Source organism: Pseudopipra pipra, chromosome 18, assembly GCF_036250125.1.
Source record: "Pseudopipra pipra isolate bDixPip1 chromosome 18, bDixPip1.hap1, whole genome shotgun sequence".
Taxonomy (NCBI): Eukaryota; Metazoa; Chordata; class Aves; order Passeriformes; family Pipridae; genus Pseudopipra; species Pseudopipra pipra.
Genome location: NC_087566.1, coordinates 2,626,809 through 2,648,761, shown reverse-complemented (window position 1 = coordinate 2,648,761; position 21,953 = coordinate 2,626,809). Strand labels below are relative to the sequence as shown.

Below are 21,953 nucleotides of genomic sequence, written 5' to 3'. Positions count from 1 at the left end.
GGTGTTGATGTCACCAACCCTGCCCTCAGTGCCCCGGTGCTGTGGGACTGCACCCTGCTCACTGAGGGCACTGTCCCTGCCTGTTTGGTTGCCCTCAGCTCCCATCTCCTTCTCCCCTATGGAACAGCCCTGCTCTTGCTGGTCCTTTCTTTCCCCTTCCTCTCCCATGGTTATTCCAGTATTGTGCAGAGATGCACGTAAATGTAATGTTTCACCTCACACTTTTCCTAAAGCTGTTCTCCAAGGCAGATTCTATTCTCATTTCCTTTATCACAGCAACATCAACTCCTTTCTATTGTACTATCTATGAAATAAATACAACAGCAGCATTCAGGAGAGGGTCACCTGAAGAGAACAAGCCTTACATCCTCATGGGAATGAAGATTCAACCATTCTCCTGCAGTTTCCACCTTGTTTGAATGGCACTGTAAAATGACTGACCTGCCCATCATAAAATCATAAGCCTGTGCTCCAAATAGTAAAGTATCAAGCAGAGTGAGTCAAATCTCAATTGAGAAATTAGTGTTTGACATTTTCTCAGGAAATTCTCCTCTTTCAAGCCCAATCCAGTGAAGTAGCACACAGTGCCCACCACGGAATTGATCCTCCCCTGAGTCATCAGCTCCCTGTGCTCAGACTCAAGCCAGGGTGTTGGAGTATTCTTCCAAAAAAGATCAACTGAAAATAGGAGCATTGTTCGAAAAAAGATCAACTGAAAATACTTTCACAGTCTGGAGCAATTTAAGACCTGGATTCTGCTAAGGAGCATATCTGTATTTTCTGTTTTAACATCACTTCTCCATCACATCATTTTTACTCTGGCCACTGCAGGTAGAGGCATTTCCCTTCAAAAAGTGAATCAGTAGCTGATCCTCATGTGAGCTCAAACCCACAGCTTTGCCAAGCTATCCCACAATCCCTGAGCATAAAACCCCCCCCAGAACTCAGGGCTGAGGAACTTCTGCACTCACAGCCTTCTGTCAGCCAACTCTGACTGTGCTGCTTGTTCCCCATGTAAAATGTTGGTTTGTGACCATGGAAAGAATCTGCACTAACAGCAGGCTCCCCCTTCCCAGAAGTGGTAATCACACAACACTTCTGTGGAAGCCACCTCCTTAAATGTGGCTTCCCCGATGTGGTTGGGACACTTCATCCAGCCCGTGGGGCTCAGAGCTTTAGAGCATGAGCCATGAAGTGTATTGGCAAGTGCTGCAAACACAAGTGTGTGAGCATCCAGCATGTCAGACCCTTAGTGGCTTGGCATAGACAGGGAAGGTAAAAAAATCCCATCGTTTCAGCAGTCATACATTTCTCAAGTGGCTTTTTTTAATAGGTCATGTGCCCCATTCAACAGCTCCAGCTGATGCTTCCAAAAGAAACCCATTAACAGACTCCCCTATGTGCTCCCTATTGTTTGCACAGCTTTAGTGGCCCCATCTGGCATCATCTTAAAGCCTCCTGGTCAGAAGCAGAGAGCAGCTTCTGGTTACAGCAGCACGAGCAGTTGGACTTTGCAGCCTCTTTCTCTACTCACAAGAACTGAAAATAAATACAAGTTCTGAGCCGGGCAAGGGTGTGAAGGTGTGGGACCACCTGCAACCTGAGTGACAGCACTGCAACACCCAACCTCAACCCCTTTGCTCTGCCCTAACAATGCACCCCTGGTGTTTGGGCCCTCTCATCCTTTGTGGTATCTACTGGTCCGTGGTATCTCAAGGAGAGTCATTCCATGGGAAGAGAAGAGGGACCCAAAGTGTATCTCTAGTGATGAGTAACTGAGGAGTGAGACTGGTCCCCCAGCCCCCCATGCTGGGGTGGGGATGGCCCACATCACCTGAACAGAGCTATGACAACATACACTGCCTCCCAGGAGAGCCCAAATACCTGTGTGTTAGCTGGTTTACCTTGTTGCCAAAGGCTGCTCAGATAGTACACAATGATGCTCCAAGGATAAAAGTGGCCAGGTTACTCTGGGCAGCTCCCAGCACTGCTTTCCTCGGGCAGATCCCAGCTCCTCTAGGCAGCAGTGCAGTGAGGAGGAGCAGGACAGGCTGCACACACCTCAGAACAGCTCAGTGGGCACCTCCAGCCCCCGAGTGGCACCTGCTGGGTTTGCCCTGATGACCAGGTCTGAGTGAGTGACGAGGGTTTGATCCAACTGCACACACAGTCTGACAGGGGACACACCTCTCCACCTGGGGGGTCCCAGGATGGCTCCTGGCCTTCCAGATAAACACCAGTTTATCAATAGCAGATGCTGTTTGGACACTCTTCAGGAGGCCCTATCTTCTCCAGGCTTGGCTTAGCTTCTCCTAAGCACGGCACACCTTTCTGAGGTAAGGCTCAGCCTAGCCGAGCATCTGAAAGCACACACACCCCACCCTACACGTGCCCAAACTCCCCTGCAAAGCCTCGTCCTGCAGGCACCTTCTGCAAACAGACTGCACGCCATTCAGAGCCTTCCAGCGAGCTTCTGGGAAGCGCAGCCAGACCAGCGGGGTTATTGTGGGAGCGAGAGCCAAGGCAGGAAGCTGACAGTTTGTTTTCTGCCCCCTCTCCTTTCTTGTGAAGCACAGCGTCGCTGAGAGCCGGCTGAAAGGCCACAGACAGTCTGCAGTCGGCCGGGCTTTACTAAACAAAAGTTTACTTTCATCCACTGCGCCGCAGCCGCTGGAGTCACTTCCCTCCTTCCTCCAGCCTTTCTTAGAGGCGAGAAAACAGTCGGCTCTTTCAGCACGTTAAGAAAGCCATTACAATCAATTTAGCCAGCGCACAGACAGACTCCGTGTCTACTGGATTCTGTTACCGCAGGCCGGGGGCGCGGGGGGAGCGGCCCCAGCCCCGGCTCCCCTCGCACTCTCCCGTAATGGAAAGGATGCCGGCGCCGGCAGCTATTGGGATCACGCTAACAAATGAAGCTGTCATCAAACACCTCTGGGGGACGCGCTGGGCAGCGGGGGGGTGCGTTCCTGCGGTGGGGCTGCCTAATTGCTGAGCGCCCCCGTCAATAATGGGGTATTAGGTGCCTCCTGGTTGGCGTGGCATTGATCTGTTCCAGCTTTCCCCTCTTGTTGTTGTGTTGGGGTTTGGGGTTTGTTGGTTTGTTGCGTTTTTGGTGTGTGTGTGTGTGTTTTCTTTTCCTTTTTAAGTGTTTTCTGAGCCTGTGTTTAGCGTGAGTGCTGCTTAAGTGCTAATTGTTACACCACAGATTGATTGGCGACAAGATGGCTTGCCAAGTTTCTTCTCCCATCTCCCCGGGTGGGGTGTGGAGGAAGGACAGAGGGTGGGGGCTGAGAGGTGGGGAGAGAGGGAATCCTTTTGCACTCACTGACTTCCTCTCCCGCTGTCTTTCGGACCTGGAAACTTCTGGCCTTTCCGAGCTCCTGCTGCCAATTCCCATTCCTGTTTTGATGCTCTCCCGCCCCCGCTGCACAAACTGGACATCTTCCTTCCTTGGAATGTCCCTGTTACAATAGTGTCCTTCAGCCTGGATGGCTTGGGGGGTAAGACAAATGCTGCAATGGCAGGCGAGGGTCCTGCCTTTTTCTTTAAGGACAAAACTCCAACAAAACAACAAAAAAACCCACAACACTTGAAAGTGTTTCATGCCTCCAGATACTCCTTTTCTCCATCACATTTGTGCTTCCAAAAACCCGTGGTCCTGAGGCCAATGGTGAGATGCAGAGAGAACTGCATAATAAATGACACAGCAACTCCATGACTCTCTAGAAATCCTGAAGCACCTGGGCAGGTGCTGGAGCAAAGATTTGGAACCCTCCCAGAGAGTCCAGAGCAAAGCTCTGAAACATAAGAGTTACTGGCTTGGAGAGCTGCACTATCCTGGGTAATGGAAACATCAGGAATGTTCCACCCAAGGTTAGAAAAGGTGAAACTTCAGCACATTTTCTTCCAATAGGTTCAGCAGTTGCTCAGCTGAAGAGGGTCATTAGCCAACATTTTTTATGGCTCCTCCAGCAAAGCAATGCAACTCAAAATAACCATTTCCATTGCTACACCAGTGTCACTGCTCGTGCCACTGGGAAAGGGACTTTGTGATGTCAACAGAGAGGCAAGTTGTGAACTGGAAAAGCTGACAATAAAATGTATTAATTGAACCTTGCTTTTGCCAGTTACATGAAACTTTGAATATAGCCTGCTCTCCAGATACATCAATTTGTGGTGACTGAACTAAAAATCTTGGATTTCTTTCTGTAGTACAGAAAAGTTCTAAGAGAAGACACAGCCTTAAACTTTGCTTTCTAATTAACATTCACACTAATAGCCTTTATGTACTTGAACATGACCACGAAGCAAAGGCAAGCCACACACGCACGCTTGAGTTGCAATTTGCTTTTCAATTCAAGCAAACATGCACAGGCATTTTTTCTCACTGATCCCTCAGATCTGTTAGAAACACTGAGGTCTGGCAGCTCCCCAGCTCTGGGAAGGCTGCAAGGAACAGCTTTACCATCACCAGCAGTTGCTTGTTGGTGGCCATTCACTTCCCTCAGGAGATTAAGGACATCCAGGACTAGAGTACCCCCATCCTAAGGAAAGCAAAGCACATTCCTCAGAGACCAGTCCAACCACAGCAGAGGAAGAAAAATAGTCCATTCCACCCTTACTGAGCTGACCCCCAAGAGCACATGGAACTCCTCAAGCTCTGGCTGCATATTGAGCAAGAAATTAAATAAGAAGCGAGGAACATTCTTTAAAAAATTCTTTTAAAAAAATCAGCTGATTGGATGGAGGGCACAGGTGGAGGAAAATGAGAAACAGCAACAAGCAGCTGAGGAAGCAGGAAAATGAGACTTTTCCCTGTTTCATATCAGATAGGGTGTTTTATATCCTATTCCTCATGGATGGTATGACAAAGTTAACACAGTGATGCTGGTAAGATGAAAAAATATAGAAGTATAATTGTTATCACCTGATTCTAGTCTGATTCTCAAAGGACACCAAGCACCTGAGGTTCTCCTTTTCAGTGGACCTTCAGTACCTTTGAAAATAGGCCATAAAAACACACTGACCAAAATCTAAGACAAGCTTCAGTTGGCAGAAGGTGACAGAGGGGAACCCTCTCAGCAAGGTTTTCTGTACTCAGCTCTCACAGTTACAATGGCAAATCTGACCTCGTTTGGTTACTAAACCCATGGGCAAATTCCAGCCAAACCTTCCCATTCCCATTTGCAAACACAGTAATGTGTTAACTTGTACTCCCAAAAAAGCATCTGCTCAGAAGTTCAGCAAGGTACACTCAGCAATCGTGATGGAAGAGACCAGAAGGTACAACAAATAAATGAGGATTTAATCACACTCACACACAAAATAAACAACAAAACACCCAAACCAAACCATCAAACAAAAAACAAAAACCAAAGCAGAAAGAGACAAATACACACACGGGGAGGAAAGACAGCCATGTGTACAGGGCACATACAGGGAGAACTGTTCTCTGAGCTGCTCTTGTCCAAAAACCACAGAACAAATTGCTGAGGCTTTTTCCCCACTGCACAAAGTGCCTTTTAGCATCCCAGGTTTTCTCCTGAGGGACAGGAGAAAAGGGGAAAGACAACTGGCGTCGAGCTGCACATTGTCTGAAGATGCTGTCAAGAACATCATAAGGAAAGAGCTGTGTCTGAGGTCATCAGATTAGAGGAGAAACAAGGAGTGGAGCAGGGGCTGGGGATGGAAAGGGAAGGGGGAGGCACAGTGACCTGTGTGACCTCTGCTGCACTAACTTGATATAACAAATAGTTCTGAAAAACCAAATACTGTTAACCCTTTTAAACTGGGTCATTCCCTGCTGTGGATGGCTCACGGAGCAGAATCCTTAACTCCTTCCTCCCCACGTGCTTCCAGACACCTCCATGGGCAGCACGTTGGGTCACAGCACATGTACAGCTCTTGCTACTGGCAAAATAGATTTAAGAAGAATCTCTCTCTCTCTACCCAAAAGAAAATGTCTATGGATTTCAGCTCCAGATTTTAGCCAGCTTATTCAAGGCAAAATGCAGCCTCTGCAAACATAATTGTGATCCCTTTCCTTATAGAAAAAGCTCAGTTTTGGATGAAATGGCCAGTGTTTCTCTCTGGTGATATCTTCACTTTCTCAAAGACCTGTGACAACATTCAGTGAAAAATCTCTTGTGTGAGGGAAGGCAAAGGCAGTGATTCTCCCAACCTGCTTGGACCCCGTGGAACAACAAGTGCAACCTGATGAGGAGAAAGTATTAAAGACCCTGATCCTGCCTTTACAGGGCCCCACTCACACATCTCTTTGCAGCTTCCCAACTCTGCCAAACTGGGCTCCAGACCTTTGAGGAAATTGGGAGCTTGTGTGAGATTTCTAGGACATTTTTACTTCTGCTCACAACTCCAAAAGCTTGAATAAATTGTGAGGTATCTTGGTCTTTCTGGTTCTATTCCCAAACCACAAATTAAAATGGAAAAAGTTATCCAGAAATTCCAGAACCCTAAACCCCAAGTTTAAATTCCACCCTGGTTTTGAACCTGGATAAGCATTCCAAAAGGGAACCTAGATTTTCCATTACCTTATGAAAATCCTTAGTTTTCTGTTACTGTGATAATCATTTTTAAACACACACAGCACTGCAGCTTTGTGCAGTTTTCCACTTGGATGGGTGACATGAATTTGAATTTTGAGACACCCCCCCAGCAAACCCAGCCCAGCTCTGTCCCACAGAGGTCACACAGCCTCCTTTGGCCACATTCAGTTCAGAAACCCCCTCCAGCAGGGAGGGCTGGCAGGATGCAGCAATTCTGACTCCTGGAAACCCTGATGGGAAGAGAGAGTTGTATGGGTAGATAGCAGGATTCTGAAGTGCTGTTCCCCTCTTCTCTGAGCAGTGCTTGGATATATGACCTCCAAAAGTCCCTTCCAGCTTGTACTATTCCCCAATCCTGTAGGGAGCTCGGGATGCTGTGCAGAGCAATATGTTGAACCATATCAGGTGTCCAGAAACAGAAGATGAGGCAGGTCTTTGTAAATATTTTTCTGTGCAAAGCCCATACCAGAAAAATGTGATATTATCAATAAGCTGTATATAGCACTGTGCTTAATATAAGAGGTAGAAATTGCTCCTGGAAAAAGACACAGAACTTTCTTGACCATTGCAGCACCCCAGCACATGAGGACCTTTGGAGTCCTCCTGAAGCAAAGGAGTTTGTAGAACTGAGGGAAGTTTTCACTGCCTGCTTATTTATACCCCAGCTATCTAAGTCAAGGAAAGGATTTCTCCCTCAAGTCTCTGTGCAGACAGAAGAGGGAGGCAAACAGGCTTCTCCAGAGCACTCAGAGCAGGAGAACAGCACATGTGAAGAGCCTCCTACTCTTATCAATGCAGGGAGATACCTGAAAGCTGGGCATTGAATACACCCCATCAGTCCCAAACGAGAGCAGACTCCTTCCAACAACAAAAAATATCTCTTTTTACAGATGAAATAGTGTGGCTGATGAGAAGCACAAATCTGCCATCAAGAAAATGACCTTCAGCCTCCCCTGCTTTATTTGGTGCTCATCTGGAATTGAAAGAGGAGTGATGAGAGGATGGTAGGCATTCAGTCACTTTTGAAAAGCTCCTTCTCTGTGTCCATGAGAGAGACTGGGCAAACCATGGCAGAGCTGGGAATGACTCAGGGGCAGCTTTGTCTCCAGGCTCCGTCATTCTCAGCTGCTCTGCTCAGCCTGACAAAGCAGCTGAGTAGAGGAAGGGCTTTTAAGGAACCAGACAGAAAATCCTTGTACTGCAGACCTGGATTAAACCTGACCTCAGATCTAGGGGTTTGTCTGTAGAGATTGTACCCACTACAGGAAAACTGTGGGTATGGTTCTTCCTCTTTCAAAACTTAGGAAAAAGTTCCCAGACCTAGGATTCATTCTTCCTGACCAGGAAGTCTGCCTAGTTTTTTCCACTTCATATCAGTGGCTACAGTTAAGATTAAAGTCTAGTCCATGTCCCATCATTTCATTTCAGTGGGAGAGGATTAAGTTCCTCCAAGCCCCTGGCACAGTCCTGGAATGGTTTGCTGTCTGCCCAGCATTCCCAGCACACAGGCAGGGCACAGGGTGGGACCCTGAACTCCACCTGGCAGTGCCAGGAGTGACAACTGACAAGGACTAGACTGAGGGTGACAAGATTGTGCCCTAACAATCGAGCCTTTATAAAGTTTAATACCAGTGGCGAGAGACTAATCAAGAGCTTACACTTCCTTTGATTCTGTTTGCATACAAATCTTTTCTATGATGGTTATCAACACCCAGGGGCTCTGCTTTTGCCTCCAGACCAAAATAATGAGCTGCAAGATGAGCTGCACACCCCATCCAGAGAACACTGGCAGGATAAGTGCTACTGAGGAATGGCACTGGCATTCCCCCAAGGTGGTACTGCAAAGAAACAGGACATCAGTCAGTTGTTAAAAATAATACTTGACTTTAAAAAGGTTATCTTACTGGATAACTTGCTGGCTCAACAGATGCTTTATAAAATTGTCTATGCTTCTGACATGTAGCATCCTACATGTATCTCAAAGAGTCCCCTTCTCACATGGTCCAAAGTGCTACTGGAGGGCCCAGCTGTACCTCACACACAAACACTGCACCTCCCCTCAAAGGATGTTCAGGTTTAACAGAGATCTGTGTTAGGCTGCAGATCAGCCAGGCTGAGAAGGCAAGTCTAACAGCTGTGAGGAAACTTTAAGCTGAGTCCAACAACTCTGGGGTCTTGAGCATGGAAAAGATTAGAGTAGTGCAAAGGTTGGCCGAGTCTCCTAATCCCTCAGCAATGACCATTCCATCCACCTGCAGGGCCATAATCCCTTTGCACCACGTTTGGGGAGTACCCCCAGCACCAGGGATGATTCCCATGAACTTCCCAACAGGAAGCTGTGCCAATTTCTGCACAGAGGCCTCTAACTTATCTGCTTTCCTTTTTCTGTCCTTCCCTCCAACCATCCTAAATAATGTGAGTCCAGAACCAACACTGTCGGGACCATCAGGTTCATGTGCTCCCACCTGAGCATCTGCCTTTCTTGGTGAGTGAACACCATGGGGAATGCAGGACTGCAGGGATTCCTCACTAGCCCTCCCTGCACTACAAGGATAAAAGCAGAAGGTTGACTTGCTGTGGCCTAAACTCAACTGCTCCCTGCCTGAAATGCCTGGGTAAAATTCTGTAAGGTGTTTAGGCAGGTCCTGTCTGTTTGACTAAACCTGTCAGTGATCTGAGATGACTGATACTCCCTGCTCTTTGGTTAGTTCTGGACTTCTACAAGCCCATCGAGGGATAAGTAAAAGAGGGATCTTGGACAAAGTCAGTGTTCCCATAGATTAATGGTTTCCTTCACAGTAACAGCCAACAGATCCCTGTTTCAGAGCAGTGGGTATGTCCTTCCCTCTGCATGCTCTGGGCTCAAAAACAGCTTGTAAACAACATCACAGAAATAAATTTTCAATCTGGAGTAAGAGAGCAATAACCACAAGCACTGCAGAGTTCAAAGAAGGCAAGGAGCCCTCACTCTGAGAGGTGCAGATGTGCTGAAGCCGTGAAAAGATGTTGCTCTCACCAAGCACTGTGGGGAACTGTGTTCAGTACTGACATGGCTCTCTCACTCCTCCCCTACCCAGCCTCTTCTGCCTCAGGAGCAGCTCCAAACAAAGCTCTGAATTATGACCTTAATTTACTCTCAGAAAACAGGGGAAGTCAAATCCATGGCTGTTCCCAGCTCTTTCAAGATGAGAAGGGCTGAGCTCCCTCTCCTCTCTCTCCTGTCACACGCTTGTTGGCAGAACTGCAACGTGCCCTGGCAGCATCCTCCTCTAGGTTGCTGCTCTTTGGTCCGAAAATGAGCTGAAGAAAAGGCCTATGAGCCCAAGTTTGGATAAGCCACACCAAGAAATCTACACCTATATCTCAAACAAGCCCCAAAAGCGGCTTATCCAGGAGAGGCAGATCCTGAGAACCCCAAGTGACCCTCTGGAGCCAACAGACAGCAGTTGGCTGCATGGGGGCCTTTCAGTCAGTGTTTCTGTAGTTACAGCTACTATCCCTACTGAGATTTACAATTCTCAGGTAAGTTTAACAGCTCCCACACTAAATGTCACCTGGCTACAAGAACAGACTCTGTGCAGCCCACTTACTGCCCCAGCACCAGCTCAGAAGCACATGGGACATTGCAGTGTGACACTGGTGTCTGCAGCAAACACAGCAGCAAATGATCTCCCTGTGCTCCAGCTGCAGGAAGGGCTTGGAGCTGCTTGTTCCTGCTGCTTGTTCCTGCCTTTCTCCCCCTCATCCTCACCCTCCTGTTTCCACCAAGGAATGTCTCCTAAACCCAGCCCGTGAGTGGATCTCCTCGGCCCTGCCTCTCTAAATAAAGGAGAAACTTCTCAGCTGCCTATTGCGGGGTGATTAAGGGGAAGGGAGGCTCTGAACAGCCTGATGAGGATTTACAGGTCGCCGGCTCCCTTTCCCCGCTGTCAACCAGGGGCAAACCCTTAATGGGGCGGAACGGAGAGCGCAGGGCTGGCTCCCAGCTCAGCCCTAATGAGGGCCAGCTCGTTAGGGAAGGGCAGGCACGGCGCAGAATGAGTCAGGGACCGAGGCACAATGGCTCTTGAGGGGCCATGAGCCAAATCACAGCGGAGGGGGCACAGCCACCTCCTCCTCTGGCTGCTCCTTGCCTCTTAAAATCCCATTACTTTCCTTTTATTTCACTGGTGGGGAGGGGAAGGAGGGGGAGATGTCCGGGAGGAGCTGCCTCCGTGAAGTGCCTTCTGTCAGCAGAGGTCGGGCCCATAGGATCAATTTTTTTTCTGTGGATGTGATTTTCTTGTCTCCCTCTCCCTCTCTCTTTTTTTTTTGAACAAGAATACGGGCGCCAGGCTTACAAGAGGTCCTCAAGAACTGTCAATCAGGGGCATGAAATATTCAGAGAGCTTAATCTTCTTAGGGGATCTGTAGAGACCCCCTCGTGGGGTCTGAATGCTCTTCATGAACTTGCAAAGAATGGGTAAGGGGAGAGAGGAAAACAAACACAGCTGAAAAGGATGAAAAGAGAGACATCCTTAGACAGACACTCTCACATCTTGGTGAGGGGCATATTATAAGAATTTAAACAGAATAGAAAAGACCTTTTAAGACCCAATTAGTGGAACAGTCTCCTTTCTGACTGGGAACCTGGAAAACCACCTTTGGGTACTCTTCATCTCATGGCTGTTTCCTCCTTTCTTTCCTCAACAGGTAGCCCAGTTCATCAGCATTCCCAGCTCGACCATGACCTGGTTTTTGACCTTATGCAACTCACTGCTTCTCCACAGATTTTGACTTTTCTGTGGTCTGGCCAATATACCAGAATTCTATCGATCTGGTTAGTTAAAGGTCAGGAACAGGTAGACTGGCTTGGTGGGCAGTCTGCAAGCTGCATGAATTTCCTCTGAGATCCTGGGAATTAGATGTGGATTTTTTTAAGGTATTTACACTCCTGAAAGTAAGACAGTCTCTGGCTACTTATTTATTTTGGGCTCACAGCAAGTACCTCTATTAAAGGAACACTGTCCTAAAAAACATACTGTGAGACATGACCCAACTAAGAGCCCTTGCAGGTATCTAAGATAGATGAACATTTTATTGCAAAGTGAAAACTTGGCTATCTGTTTTTCAAAGACCAGCCAGGGACAGGCTGTCTCCTACACAATAGTTACAGTCAGTTCTCTGAAAAGTGACTCTTCCGTGCTTCTAACTCTTTATATCTCTACCTAAACATCTTAAGGAAATTCTGTGTGGAGAGTGAATGCTGCAAATGACTTGTATCAAGTTATCACCCTCACAAAGTCAACTGTGTCTCTAAAACTTTATCTCCCATGTTTCCACCACCCTCACAGAGAATCCCATCCAGCACCTCTGTCTTTGGGGACACAGTCCAGTCCTTAGGAAAAGAATTATTAAAATGAGCAGACAGAGAAACCTCCTGTATTTATCCCTGCCAACAGCACCTGAAATGCAGAAAATAATTCTATTGCTGCTGCAATTTCTGTGACAAGAAAAAACTTCGAATCACACTGGGAGGATGATCCAGCAGTGAAAGACATCAGTTCTGAATTGAAGCCATATGGGTGGTTGAACATAAATGTCTCGTTAAGCACTGGGCCTTCTTTAAGTCAAGAAAAGCAAATTACTGTCATCCTCTGGCTGGTTCAGTAAATCCTAGTTTGGGAAACAACTCTGCATTACAGGGTGTGACACCTGAGGATCTGGCCACCCTCCCTCCCTGTCTCACTGACAGAAAGGAGCAAGGGAAGGGAGTTTTCCCGTCAGGAGATGTATCCATTTACCACAATACAGCAGGATAAGTCAGAAAAGGATTGTTACTTTCCCCCCTTCCCAGCCCTTGGGGGAAAAACTACCTGTGTAGTGAGTAGTTTGTGTGCACCTTACACAAGCTGTGGTGACAAACTGTGCTCAGTTTTACATCTGGAGGGCACAGCAAGGTTGGAAGTGTTTGCTTATTCATTGAGGGGTAACAGCTAAGCTCTGCAGAGAGAACAGAGTGGAGAAAGAGGAGAAAATCCAGTACCCAGCCAGTGAAACCTCTAAAGGGAAGGCTTATGCAGTAGCATTTAGGAAGAGAAGGTGCCAGTGTGGGTCGAGAGAGGGGGCAGCACAAGAGCAAAGGCAAAGTGTATCTTTTCAGGCAGAAGTAACGAATTAAAGACAAATAAAAATAAGGAAGAAAGCTGCCTTCTCCCTCCTCCTCTTCTCCTGCACCTGGGGTCATGCTGTGACCTTTCAGAAGACGGGATGTAAGAGTGACCTTTGTCAGAGTGTGACAGAGCGCCCAGCCAGGCTCTCCGTGCGCAGACGTGGGAGGCCCACGGGCAGTGCTCCCTCCCTGGGCAGAGGTCCTGACCTGCAGCAGCACACTCAGGGAGCTGTCAGGGCAGGCTCCCCAGCCCCAGCTCCTCGGCTTTGGGAAGGAAACACATGCAGGAATACAGCCTAGCACACAAAGAGCCCGCTCTTAAAACTTTCTCATCCTGCCTGTAACAACAGAGGCATTGCTTGGCAGCTCTGAGACAATGCTTCCCTCTCTCTCCCTCTGTCCTCTCTCCGAGTCCTAAAATAATCTTATGAAAAGGCCACAACACTTGGATGCTTGAGGTGCTTTCAGGAAGTCACAGGCACACTGCAGTCCTTTCAAAGACAGGAGAGAGGGGAACGGGGCCAGAGGTTCTTTGCTGCTTTATTTCCATCACTATAAAAGCAAACAGCCCAGCACACCTCACTGGATGTGTTGATGAGGCTCCCAACTCAGGAACAGCCTGGTGGACACCCTTCTCTGGCTCCTCTCCCTGTGTATGTCTCTCTCTGTCCCTAAGTTTTCCTGCAGTCGCTTGCACAGCTGCAGAAGAGCAAATGAAGGCACAGAAAAAACAATCCAGCACTGGAACGGACCCCAGCGAGTTGTAAACAGGTCAGTCCCGAGCAGCAAAGCAAGGAAACCCTGGAGAAAACACGGCAGGGGCTGTGTGACACCGGGTCACCCCACACACACACGTGCTCTGCTGCCTCTTCCAGGGCCAGGCACTTCCCCTGCTCTCCCCCAAAGCCCTGTTTTGGCTAACTCAGAGCAGATCTTCTGAATAAACACCTCTCTGTTGGACATGCAGTTCAGGTGCCGGCTGCTCCGGCTGGGAATCCCTCATGTCCTTGCTATGTCCTGGAGGCATGAGAGGGCAGAGGAAGCAGGGCAATCTTCAGCCTCCATCTCCTGCTGCCCCACGACCTCTGGGCTGCCACTGCTGACCCTGCTGGGGTTGCAAGGGGTTGGCTAATTTGGACACGTTCAGGCAATTGCTGTCATCAGCTTCCTGCCCTGTGGATCGGGGAGGTTTTTGCTGTAGGCGGGAGTCAATTATTTGGCAATCTCGGGATGAGCGGAAGAGACTATTAGTGTTTGACATTTTGAAGGGAAATGGAAAACAGCCCACCTCTCCCTTTCTGCCAGCTAAACCAACCACTTCATATTAAACTTTACATGGCTCCTTCCTCATACAAATTAGCTCAACAACTGCTGCTCTTCTCCAGTGTCAACGGGCCACCTCACAGAAGGAGGCTTGACCACGACTCCTAACCTGCTTTCACAGGGTGGCCATCTGGGCTGCACAATGGAAGTCTAGGAGCAGCAAAAACCCCTCATGGAAGACACAAACCTGCAGGCTGAGCAGGGGACACAAGCATGGAAGTATCGCCAGTTTGTTCAAATAAACACGACTGGAGCTGCGTGTTGTACACCCAACTTCCTGACCTGACAACACGCAGGGGAAAACCTTGTTTGAAGGTTAAAAATCTTACTGCAGAGAGAGATCAGGGCTAAGTGGAAGGATGGCAAATTTAAGAGCTGTTCAGCTAACCCATGGAATTCACAAGAACAAACTTGGACTGTTTCAGACACTTTTCCAAAACTTCATTCTAGGCTTCCTTATGGGATGGAAAGGTTATTCCACTTTTCCCCAAGACTCCTCTCCATGGATTTATGCAGAAAGAAGACTTGCCTTGGAAGTGTAGGGTAGAGAGCAAGACAGATCCATGGGGAAAATAAGCAGTAGGGGTCACAAACCAGCAGCTCTGGTTCCAATTGTATTTAAAAACTATTCCTTGAAAAAGAAGGGACAGCAGTAGGGCTGTTGGTGAGCAACTTGTTTCAGAAGTAGCAGCTATAGTGGTGATGTCTCCTGATTGACAGAACAAGGTTTACAGCTGGGATATCTCTCTCCTGCCTGCCCTAACTGCAGAATATGCAATATTAGTGCTTTGCAGTCAATGTTGAAATCCCCTCCAGAGTCAAACCCTCACTGCACCTCCCACCGTGCAAAGATACAGAAGCATTTTGATTTTTTCCCCTGCCTTAATATGATGGTTTGAGGCTTGAACAGTGCATTTTTCTATTTCCAAAGCCTTAGATAGACTGACACCAGGGAATTCTGATAGAAAATTGTGAGGCATTGCTCACACTGCAGCTCAGGAGGGTTTAAACTGCAGGCCACACTTCCCAGTAGGAGCTGGCCCAGGGAAGCTGCTCTCCAAGGCTCACACACACCAGTTTAGCAAGCAAATGCCTGCCATGACTTGTTGTGCACCAAGGAGAGAGGAAGACAACTCCACAGCTTCAAGAGGTCCAGGTACCAATGTCAGAAATGCAAACAGAGACCCTAAATAGAGGTTTTCCTGCTCTTGAAGAATGACACCCAATGAGCCTAACGAGGGGCTGTTGGTGAGGGGCTGCTCCCTCCTCCCTCTCCCTGCCTTTATTACCACCAGGATCCAGTTGGCCCAGGATCCCCCGGGACTGCCCCGGGTTTGTCTGTGTGCAGACAGCTCTGATGTGGCAGCAGGGCAGACTCTGAGCGCTGGTGTGATTTAATAAACAGACACTTAAGGCAGTTTAGGCTGGAGTCAGCCCACTTCGATGGCCTTCTCTGCTAATTTAACACTGGCTGCAGCCCCGAGCTGGCGTCTCCCTGCTCATTAGGGAGAAGGGGGTGTGTGCCTGTGTGTGGGGGAGGAATTCTGCTTTCACATTGGTGCTCCAGAGATTTTATTATACTGGGCAGCTCATTTCAGGCACTACATTGCAGAGGATTTTTAAAGAGAAAGGGGGAGGCAGGGCATGCTAGTTAGGATGCTTCCCTGTTGTTATTTTCATTAATTTTCCTCTTTTTTTTGTTTTGGTTGGGGGGGATGTGACAAAAAGGGACAATAATTGCCATTTGCCGCAGACTTTGAGGAGTCCTCCTCAGCCATTACAGATTAAATTGCATTCTGTACAAGTGTCCATCAGGCCCCAGCTCCAGACTCCAGGCTGGTTAGAGGGCAGCTGATTCAGCTGCAAGAACATTTTGCTCCACTTCTGATCTGTCCTAATTATAAAAGGGATGCTCTTGCCTTTAACCCCTCGAGTTCTCTCTTCCCTATTAGTGTGGAACAGCCCTCAGCCAGCTCTTCCACTGGTCTGAGTCACCTGGGCTGGCAGCAGCAGGGAAGCTACACAGATCTGTGCTGCCTGAGTGTGTCTCCTCATCTTTATCCCCCTGACCCACACAAACAATTCGGATTTCAAATGGGGAATGGCAAAAGCAGGATGGGTTCAGGAGCTGCAGGATCTGTTTGATCGGGTTTTCAGATTTTTGAAAAAATCAAATCTAAAACTAAAGAAAATATCCCCACTTTTCAGTCCAAAGGATGAATAGGTTGATTACACGTGGCTGAGGTGGTTTTAAGGGAGGGAGCAGCAGTGGTCCTTGCAGTATGGCAAGAGGGAGAGGTAGAGTCTGTAATATTTTTGGAGAGGATGAAGCTGCAGGCCTATAAGGATTATATTATGGTTCTGGCAGCACAAACAGTACCAAAGCTTGTTAACAGCTGCCTCAGGAACAGCTCCACAGCACTGCAGTGTAGATACAGCACAAACACCTGCACTGCAACCACAAAGCAGTGGGCTTCTCCCTTCAAATGGCAAACTGATCCATTCTTAAACCCTCTTACAATGGAGCTTTCCACATCTTTGGTCACAATGAGGTGCAACAGGACTAAAAACAGAGCAGAAAAACAACGTGGGAATGATATTGCTCCCTTCAGGCTTGATTTTGATTCAACCCTGACATCAACTTCAGCTGCTTCACTCCTGACTGGAGCTGGGCTACATCAGGTGAGAATCCACCTCTTTTTTGAAGCAGTGAAATGTGGTTCAGCACAGAGCCCCCTCATCCCCTCCTAATACCAAGCTCCTGCTTTTCCCCCCTCACAACTAATTCCCATCCCCTCCACAGCCCATTCCTGAAAGAGGAGCAGGGTTAAGATTCCATGCTTCTCTGAGAACTGGCTGTGCATCCAAGTTGCCCAAGAGTGCCCTGGGCAGTTGTGCCCCCCCAGCACCACAATCAGGGCAAATCTGTGCCTTAGCACCACCCTTCAGCCAGAGACAATTCCACTGGTTAACACATCCAACACCACAAGGGACCAACACCTTCAGGTGGCCTGAAATCCTGCAAAACATGGACTGCTCAAAACTCCTGCAGGGAAAGGAATCCTCCTTCCCCATTTGCAACCCCAGCATTAGCAAAAGCAGTGTCTCAGGGCTGACATGCAGACTGCCCTGAGCCAGACATGCAGTCTCAGTTTGCACTCTCCATGTGATCATGGATCAACCACATCCTATGCCCACCTATTCCCGACTGGCTCACCCAGTCAGTCACATCTTGCTTTTCTGTTGCCAGTATCTCTTTTCCTGAAGCAAGTGCAACGTTCAGGAACATCTGGCTTTAGTGATGACAAAATCAACTTGCCCTTACAGGCTGTTATATTTTGGCTGATGGCAGCTAAATGTTATTTTTCCCCTTAGATGCTCCCCCCTCCTTCTGTTCACTTCTATGCTCTTCATTAAATCTCCACTTTAGTTTGCCTGGGAGGGTTTTTTCATTTTGTTTTTCTCAATGAGTTTACTTTCTCTGAATATTTCTTAGAGCCAACAGCCCTTTAGCCATTGGCAGTACTTCTAGAATGTGTTAGGGGAAAATGTAAAAGAGAGGGGGGAAAGAACTTAATAAAATATCCAGGGAGAAGAGCAGCACAGTGTCTGTCTTCTCCAGCTAGTACTGGACAGCTCCCTCAAACCAGGCTCTCATCCTCAATGCCTTGTGGCACAGGGAGCCTTTTAATACCCTTCTGACAGAACCCCAAATCAGCTCTTACCATCCCCAGTCTATAACAGTGACTCTGATCACAGCTCAGGAACACTGTGCAGAAGGTTTGCAGCAAACAATCTAAAGAAATTTTCCTTATAGAAGCATTTTTCTTGCCTTCAGTAGCTCAAGAGTGACTGATGACCTGATGCAACAGGTCTGACATTCCTGCCAGAGACCTGCCCTGTTAAAATAATTCCTTACCCCTGTACCTGTGGATTCCAGTGGTCCTTGTGGGTCCCTTCCAACTCAGGGTCTTCTGTGATGTCGTGGTTCTACCTTCTAAATCCCTTTTAAAGAAGTTCCTAATACACCTTCTTTGCAACATTCAGTCTATGAAAAGCATATTTCTTGCTTTTGGACTTACCCATCCTCTTCCAGAGCAGCACAGAGGCGCTGGTCAGAACTGGGCAGTGTTTTGGTTTGGAATCCCCTGTCCTGTCCTGTAACGCAGGATGAGCCACCTCCATCTTCTTAAAACCACAACTCTGAAAGAACAGAAATTTGCTGCTTCAGTGGAAAGAACATTCTAACACTGGAACCTTAAAATGCTGGTTAGTACAGTCCATGCAAGATTAGTTTTTCCAAGTCTTTGTCACACATAGAGTGAAGGAAGGAGCAGCAGCCTGTGCCAACTGAGAGGTACACAGGGAAAGGCTTGGGTAAAAATATGAATCTTTTTGCAGAAAAATATAGGCTAAACCAGCAGAATTCCTGTTCATGTCAACCTTCCTCATAACAGAGATGGCTCGCAGGCAGGTATAAAATCAAGATGCTAAAAAGAAACCCTTTTCCCAGTTTTTCAAACACAAAGACTGTTTGTTTTTAAAAGGTATTTAATCTTTTAAAGATGTAAACTGGGGTTATTAGGAGAAGTGCTCTGCAAGGCTTCACACACAAATCTTCTACTACTCATGTAAGTGCTACTTACTAACTGTTGTAACTAAGTTAAATCAGCATAACCTTCTCTCTGTGCAGATCCAAATGCACACATACAATTACTCCTTTGTGAGAAAGGAGAAAAGACAGTCATAGCAACGTAAAATTAGTTCAAAACAGATGCTGCACTTCAGTAAATAACAACATCAAATGATCCCATATGTAAACAAATATTTCCAGCAGTATAAATCTGGTAAGTGAATGAAGCTGTGGGGATCAAACAAACAAGGAACTGCATTTCACTGAGTCAGTCAGCTGAGCTTCTGTTCATGTGCGCTTTTAGCTCACCCTAATTTTGAAAAATCACAAGGTAGAATCAATAATTACTTAATGAGTGAATACTTAATTGCTGATTTATCATCATCATTATTAACATTATTTTACATGTTGCTGCTAGTGCCAGGAGGAGGGGAAAAGAAGAGACAGGGCAAAGTATATCAGAGCAGGCGTGTGAGACGTGGTTGTTTAAGGAGTTTAAGAGGTGAAAGAAATCCTAAACAAGACTAAGGTCTGAAAAATGATCACCTACAGTCTATTTAGAACAGGTGAGGATGTCACCAGGAAAGTAATAATGCCAACAAAAATTAATTGCACTGCAGAGCTACCTAAGAATCTCTGCCACTGACCACACTTGGACTATGAGCTGTAGCAACCCCAGAGAAAAAGAGGGTCCCCCAGAGGGAGACAGCAGAAACAGGTGTGAATGCTCCACCTCAGGAAGTTTTAAAAGCCATCTGATCAAACCCCAAACGTAATTTATTCTCTGAAATCCCTTCCACTCACGTTCTGTGAGTGTATTCCTTCAACCCTGGAGCAAGGGAAAGGCCTTCCCCTTTGTTTGCACTGCAGGAGAGAGGAATCCCTGTCCTGGGTGGCAGCAAGGCTCTGGTTGAAGGGAAGGCAGGGAAGGCCAAGCTTTCAGCCATTTTGTGCAGCCGTCTCCATGCCCTCGGCCCGAGCTGATCGTGTCAGTGTCTCAAGGTCCCCGGGGACCGTAATCTTATGTGTTCAGAGAGGCTTTAGTTCATGCAAGGTCAGAGTAATTGTGCATGATTAATGGTTTATCTCTTCCTGAAAGCCTTACACAAAGGCTCCAAACCAAGTTAGCCGTAATTCCATACTCCTTACAGCCTGCTTAAAGGGGCAGCATCCTATTTCCTCTTGGTGGGGCCAAGCGGGTTGACTTTATCTATCAGAATTGGAAACGGGCCATGGAGCCTTTGAAAGAAGTTCCTCTCCCCCATTCAGCTCCTGAGGAAACATGAATACACTGAAAGGAAAAGAAAAAAAAAAAAAAAAGAAAGAAAAGAGAGAAGAAAAAAAACCAGAAAGAAAAAAGAAGTCCAAATTCAGTCTAAACCACTCTAAAGTCTGAAAAAAGACTTCTCTGTAACAGCCCCCAAACCTTTTGCTGTGAGATGCTTTGGTTTTCTGCAGAATTGCTCCTTATCATATTGCCAGAGCAGGGCACATTAGAACCACCTCAGAATCTCGTTTTTTATCGTGCGCCCTTATTTCGTTACAACAAGGATCATTTTTAATCAATTACAGCTTTGTGACCACGGGCAGCCAAATAAGCTGATTAAATTATTATTTGCAGATAGCGCTCACAGATAATTCCTCAGGGATGGCTGCAAATTTAGCCCTTTTTTGTTCCACAGAGCATTAAAGCAGCCCCACTGCCCTCAATCCGTGCCTTTTGCTGGAGATTTTACCTGCCTGTGTTCAGACTGGGGAGCATTTGGGAACAGCCCGGTTCAGCTCTTTGGTTACATGCTGTGTGTAGTTGGGCATGTCACTCATGTGCTGTTGTTCCTGCTCTCTGAGTGGATGTGCAAAGCCCTTCACCCCACAGAACAGTGACTAGTTTGTTCACAGAGCAAATCCTCCCTGCTCTCCCGGGGCTGAGAGGCTCAGGGCACACACCACGTTCTCGGGGGTTTTACGCGAATCCAAACCCAAGTTTGTTCACCAACAGCAGAGATCACAGACATGGGGGGACCAAAACAGCACTTGGCAGCTCAGGCAGACTTTTTTCTTTTGTAAATATGATTCCCACTGTCAACTTAGGTTGAGTTTTGATGTGTCTGGGAATTCGAAATACTGTGTTTAGTCGGAGGCAGGAAAAGGCGAACAGCACGGTTCCAAACTTCCACACAGTAACAGGAGTCATCCAGAGCTCGTGGAAAATGAGCTGCTGAGCCACAAGAAAAGCACCACTGCCAGTCACAGGCTGTTCAGCCCACTCTGAAAGTGTGGCAGGAACAGCATTTAGTGCAGAATGTGGAGGAGCTGAACCTCCATCAGCTGAACCCCATCATCAGCTGCCTTCAACATCTTCCTTCCTACCAGGAGAGAACTGGCTGAAAACTGCAACCAGAAGGTCCCTTGGATGAAAGAGAATCATCACCTCTAAGAGAAATGGTAAGATTGGACACTGGACTACAAACAGGAGATACCAGCAAGCTGAGGGAATTGGTCTCTTGCAAAGACTTTCAATGGGAAGCAATGTAAAGCTGGAACCTACTGGACAGACTATACAAAGAGTACAGGAGCAAAGTGACAGAAGGGAAATGGAATGGAATGGAATGGAATGGAATGGCTCTGATGTTAATTAATCAAAAAAAAAACCACTAACATGGAAATAAAACAAGTTTATACCAAGGAAGAGCATATGAGGAAGGGAAAAAAATTTGGGACAGAACTGCAAAACAAATTGCACACACCACACATAAAAAGCAGAGAGGAAAAAAAATGAGAAAGTCATCGATGCCTTCTTCACTTCCAAATTCACTAAAAGATTAATGGTGACTCAAGGTAATTTCTCCTACCAAGAGAAAGACACAGTCCAGAACAAAGACAAAGCAGGTTAAATGACACTTCTGTCAGTACAGCCCAACTGGGGCTGTGTGCTAAATCCTCCTTCCCCGGAGAGAAAAGGAAACATCATAAATTATCCAAGCTGTGGAGCAGATCCTATGCACATGCCCATACAGCCAGGGACTGGGAATGGCAGCAGGCACCTTCCTGTAAAAATGGGGCCTGGGGAGAGAACACCAAAAATTCTGACCCCGTGGAAGCCACATTTGAAGCCACTCTGAGCTACTTAAATGGAACACAACCAAGCACGCAGGGCTGATAAAGTCTGTCCTAAAGAGTTCAAAAGTAGCTGTAATAGTTAATTGTGAATAACTAGGATTAACTTTGATGTAATTCTGGAAGGTTCTGGACAAACAGAAGGCAAACAAAGGACCCA

General features: G+C 47.2%; 1 protein-coding gene across 1 annotated transcript in view; it reads right to left on the bottom strand.

Annotated features, from left to right (window-relative positions):
* Positions 1-21,953, bottom strand: part of TBX3 (T-box transcription factor 3) — a 433,177-nt gene that overhangs the window by 354,361 nt on the left and 56,863 nt on the right. The window contains exon 3 of the mRNA XM_064674670.1: positions 18,126-18,246. The gene's annotated coding sequence lies outside the window, so the exon portion shown is untranslated. The remainder of the gene's footprint in view (positions 1-18,125; positions 18,247-21,953) is intronic.